The sequence below is a fragment of the Onychostruthus taczanowskii genome, unplaced genomic scaffold (genome assembly GCF_017590055.1).
Source record: "Onychostruthus taczanowskii isolate IOZ18803 unplaced genomic scaffold, ASM1759005v1 scaffold8, whole genome shotgun sequence".
Lineage (NCBI taxonomy): Eukaryota > Metazoa > Chordata > Aves > Passeriformes > Passeridae > Onychostruthus > Onychostruthus taczanowskii.
The window spans coordinates 15456851-15462850 of record NW_024505892.1 but is presented as its reverse complement, the minus strand read 5'-3'; positions in this window follow the sequence as shown (position 1 = coordinate 15462850).

Below are 6000 nucleotides of genomic sequence, written 5' to 3'. Positions count from 1 at the left end.
TGGAAAGGACTGCATTATCAGGAAGATGTGTATATATAGCAGCAACTTGTTCTAGTTCCCCATAATCTAAGAAAACACAGTATTATATCCAAGCATTCAGGCTGTGCATAACTCTGGATGAGGGCATAGACATGAGCAACAGAGCAACACACTCTGTAGAAGATGAATTACACATCTATGCTAGGTGGAGTGGGTTGCAAATAAAATGAACACAATCCTGGAAGATATGGCTAAACTACATTTGGATGAATAATTACAGCCAGATGAAGCACACTCTTAATATTTACATTACATTTGTTACATTAAATTAACATGATTAATATTTAATATCTTAATTGATTCATCAGAAGACTGATAGCATCTGGTTTTGTGGGGTTTTGTCAAGTGCATTTTCTTGGTGAGTCCAGTGCTGCTATCCATTTCCACTTCTGACCAATGCCATAAGGCACCACACTCTCTGAAAGGTACAGAAGCCCACAGCAGTCCTATGGGAATGTCTACTCAGCAGTATGAGGTATGAGATTTATTCTGGTTCTCTGTAATTATGGATTGTGACAATTTCGTTTATTTTCAAAGGAAAATATACAAAATATTTGTCACTTAGCAAAAAAGTGTGAAACAGATGCATTGCAAAATGAATGTTTCCCCATTGATTACACCCCAGCAGTGTTTTCTGCTCACTTAGCAGACATTGCTGCATTTTTGAAAGCACAAGAGAATGTAGAAGTCTCAGACTTGACATTTTCTCTTATTCTTTATGAGTACTGCACGCAGACATTGATCCAGTAGGATTACATGAAGGACTACAAAAAAAGGAAAGTTTTAATCTATCTGACATGTCTGAAGGGTGTACCCAAGGACTATATCTGCTGTGTATATTCGTGTTTCAGTAAGAAGAGAAACTGTTTTGCATTGAAACATTCTCTTTGTTCTGCCATCTGTGCAAACTCTGGGAAAACACTGAAGTGTTCTGATGTGCCATGGCTTCACTTGTTCAGTGTCTGATATTAGACTGTGTCAGAAAATATGTTTATTTTCACCTGACAGACTGATGAAATAAGCACTTTTGCTTTCTGCCTTTCAGTTAAATTACTGAGTTGTGCTTGTTCGTATCAATGTCTTTCACATTAAATAAAAGCCATAAATAATGTTGCTAAATATAAAGGCAATTCTCTAGTAAAAATTCGCAGTATGCATGACTTGACAAGTATCACTTTTGGATATATACAGTTTTACACATATCACTTTACCACATATTACTTCTACATGGGGACTGTCAAAGAGTTCCCTATATTTAAGATTTATGCCAGGGAGTTTGAACTGGGCAGTTTGGGTTCACAGAATCATAGAATCACAGAATAGTCTAAGTTGGACTCACAAAGATTGTAAGCCCAGCTCTTAGGTGAATGGCCCATATGGAGATCAAACCCACAACCATCACATTGTTAGCACTGTGCTCTGACCAACTGAGCCAAATGGGAATGTTCTCCTCAAAACCAGAAAATCTCTGTCAGTAAATAAAATACCTGATTTTACTCTGCATTTTTTGCTTAGATTTAAGAAATAGTGTAATTTTTCTTAAGTGTATAATTTGTTTTTTAACATAAAATGTCATATTTTCAAGAAAAAATTGTTGATATCTTTTGCATAATTTCTTTTCTTGGAAGAAATTTCTACTTTTAAGACAATCCTAGTGGAAAATATCACACTGGACATTTTGGTTTTTAGTTGTACTTAGTTGTTCTTAGTTGGTTTTGTGCTTCTGTGGGAATTATAGAAGCTAAATGAGATGAAAAAATGGATTTTTAACAGGCTTATTACAATGAACACTTGCCAACATGTTCTCAGCTTGAAACATGAAGCTCTTAAGATTTAATTTTTAGCTGCCTTTCTCTAAAAGTAAAATTTAATTAGAACCCAATTATACTGAAATTGAGGTAAATGCTGAGGTAGTGCAATGGATACTCAGTCCCATATGGTCTGATTTATAATCCACAAGAACATTGAAGAACTACCTTATTGTTTTCTCTATATTTATATTTATATTTATATTTCCTATTAATATACATTAGAATTGCATGGCTGCTTTGTATGTATTTGAGAAAAAAATTAAAAATAAAGTTATATAAGTATGTGTATTTTACTATATATTTACTATGGCTTTACACTGCCAAGAATAAACATATATAAATTGATGTTATATTTCACAGCCTGAGAGTTTCTGTTGGAAAGATAAAGAGGAAAGTAAGAAAATCTTTCAGAAAGACCAGTATCACCTTAAATCCTTTGTACAAAAAAAACTTCCTAGAAAATACAAAATAAGGTTTCCTACTTTGTACTCACACCAATGTGAGCCCAATATAATGCTTCTAAACTCATGACTTTTAGTTATTTCAGACTTAAAATAAGGTTTTAACAAATATCTCTAAGCTATATGTGAATCCATTAAAGTAAAATTTATTTAAAAATCCCCAACAACAAAATAACACAGAGATCCAGACTATTTTCTTACCTCCACCATTTTTCTTCAAGGGAATTCCTGATGCCTTTAAGGGATTTTATCTGAGATTTCTAATTAATTACGTGACTAGAAGTTAGAGCGGAAAGCATCTGCATGCTCTCCCTACATAAGGCACAACATAAGGTACAAGACAATGGAGTATCAGAAAGGTCAAAACGAGTAAGAAACAGAGGCTTAAACAAATGGCCCTTCTTGACTCATGCTTTAATAATTTTTGGTCAAATTTCAAGTCATGACATGTTGCCATTCCTTATTTTTTAATGTTTAACAGGAAATGTTAATTAAATGGTAATTATTTACCTACCTGATTAGCATTTCCTGTAAGAGAATTTGATGTGGACTTAGGTTAGTTTGTTAAGCTCATGCTTTTTTCTCCAAAAATAATTTCTTGTTTTCAAAATGGTTTCAGTAGGATAATAATCTATATTTTAAGAACAATTTTCTGGATGATCAACAGAATGAAAATGTTTGGCAGGTTAGCTAAATGGCAGTAAGTTAACAAGTACTAAATGTTGTGTTATGACCTAAAAAACTTGACTTTTTTCAGTAATGGAAAGCTCCTCTGACTTCCTCTCATTCTCTTACATACAAGAAGCTTAAAAACATATTTATTGTATCTATTTTCTCCAGTTACATGTCTGATTGCAGATCTAATATGTAATGGGAATTGCCAACAGCTCTGCTTGCTGGCAGCCGAATGTCACTGAATGCTGATACTGTACATCACCACGTAACTTCTCAGATGACACTTGCATCTACAATCCAAGCACTGCCACGGAAAGCTGATGAGCACTCCTAAAGCGAAGGAAAGACTCTACAACCCACCATGTAAACAATAATTGATCCGCAGCATTCCTACACCCATATAATTGTTAAGGTTGGAAAATACCTCTAAGATCATCAAGTCCAATCATAAACCCAGCAGTACCACCATGTTCACCCCTAAACCACGTCCTGAAGTGCTATAGCCACATGTCTTCTGAACACTTCCAGGTCTGGTGACTCCACCACTTCCCTGGGAAGTCTGTTTCAAACCCTTTACAATCCCTTCTGTGATTGGTTCCTAATATCCAATGTAAACCTGCCCTGGTACATCTAACTTGAGGCCATTTCTTCTCATTCTGTCACGTGTTGCCAGGAGAAGAGACTAACACCCACCTGGCTACAACCTCCTTTCAGATACCTGTGGAGAATGATAAGGTCCTCCTTGAGTGTCCTTTTCTCCAGGCTAAACAACCCCGACTCCCTCAGCCACTTCTCATAAGATTTGTACTCCAGGCCCTTCATCAGCTCCATTGCTCTTCTCTGGACCTTGTCCCATTATCTAAACTTCTTCAATTCAGTGCTTGATTACATACTATTAAAAACTACCAAAAACTCCTTAGCAATGTGCTCCTTTTTTTAGCCCAATTCAGGCTCCTACTGTCATTATATAATAATCATAAAACATCTTTACATCTTTAAAGAGCAGTTCAGAAGTTGGTTAAATTCCTAGCACGTGTTTGCCCATTTGGGAGTCTCACAGGGTGTGATCATCATCATGCTGGTCCTGCCATGCATGCTGTGTAAAAGGATCATTTCCTCCTCTCTGCACGTAGTCTCTGTTCTCTATTGCAATTGTGGGCAAAAGAGTCAAACTGGGACTTTGCATCTGCTCAGGTTTTAATAATATTATTCCAAAATACATTAAATCAATCTAATCTTGATTAGCTGATTTTCTGGTCAGCTGCTGCTAAATCCTTTCCAGGTATAAGCTGATTTGAAGCTTTGATGTTTAATTGAAATGTATTTTTGAGCCTGTTGTTAGTACTGGTCAGTACGCTGGAAAATGCAGCCTGACTTCTTGTGCATTAACCGCCAGGGTGATGCAGACACTTTTTTAAAATAAAGGCTAAACCCACAAAACTGCTCTTCTCTGTAAGCAGTACTCAGAGCATTCAAGAAAACCATAGTAAAAGGTCATTTTTCAAGTGGTAAAGCAAAGATCTCCAAAATAAGTAAATACTGGTTTTACAGTGATCCTTACTATGTTTCTCTCCTTCCCTGTGCAGTGCATAAAGAGAAGTCCTGTGGGAGTGGAAGAGTTTGTGGTTCTAGAAGTAATGATATCAATAATGTCTCACTCAAAAGAGACACACCACTGATTTTAGCCTTTTCTCTCTTGTCTGTGCTCTGATCTGCAGCTGAGCCAGACTTGCTAGAGCAACCATATATCATAAAATCATGGAAGGGACCTTAAAGATCATCTAGTTCCAACCACCCTGCCATGGACAGGGACACCTTTCACTAAACCAGATTGCTCAGAGCTCTATCCAACCTGGTCTTGAACAATTCCAGGGATGGGGCATCCTCTCTAGGAAATCTTTTCTGGTGCCTTACCACTTTCTTTCAGTTTAATCCCATTCTCCTTTTTCACTATATGATCTTTTAAATAATGTCTCTCCATCTTTCTCGCAGGCTTTTTCCCTTTTACTCCTGGGGCTTTGCCTAACTGCCATAACTTTTCAAACATCTTAGGAAACAAGATCTTTGAAAAGCAAACATATTTTCAAACACTTAGGAAAGTGACTTGGTAATTAGTCAATTCCCTCAGGACTCTGGGAGGTGTCTCATCAGATCCCATTGACTTACATTCAAGCTCCTCACGTGGTCATGAACTGATCTTTACTTACAGTGATCTTTACTTCACTCCCCGAGTTCTCAACTTGCTCTTTGTCCTCTTGAGGTGTGTGGGAAGAGAGGCTGCCATTGAAGACTGAGGCAAAGAAGTTGTTGGGTACCTCAGCCTTCTCATCTGTTGCTACCAGTTTTCCATCATTGTTTATCGAGGGGAGTACATCTTCTTTGAATTCTTTTTTTTCTGATTAATACACCTGTAGAAGCTCTTCCTGTTATTTTTGTGTTCCTTGCCAGGTTCAGTTACAGATTCATCTTGGCCTTCCTCATCCCCTCCCTACACAACCAAATTTCATCTCTACACTCTTCACAGGTTACCTGTCATTATTTGTACTATGTATGTCCTTCTTTCCCTGTAGTTTGACAAGCAGTTCCCGACTCAGCCATGCTGATCCCTTGCCTCCCTTGCCCTATTTCTTACTCCTGGGGATTGCTAACTAATTGCACTCTGTAGAAGACATCCTTAATAATATACCAGCTCTGTTCCACCTAGCCCACTCTCCCTGAGGGCAGTATCCCAGGGATCCCACTGACTATCTCCTTGAAAAACTGAAATTCTGCTTTGCTAAAGTTCAGGGATCTACCCTTACTCCTTACTTCACCCATATTCCTAAAGAGAGCAAACTCCAGCACTGTGACCCAGACTGCCTCCAATCTTGATATCCCCAGCTCTCACCAGCAAATTCACTAACACATCCCCTCTGGTAGGACTATTACCTGAATCAAGAGGTTATCATGATGCCCATATCACTCCTGGGAGAACAAAGATGGTTTAGAACACTGTCAGAACACAGCCATTCCTT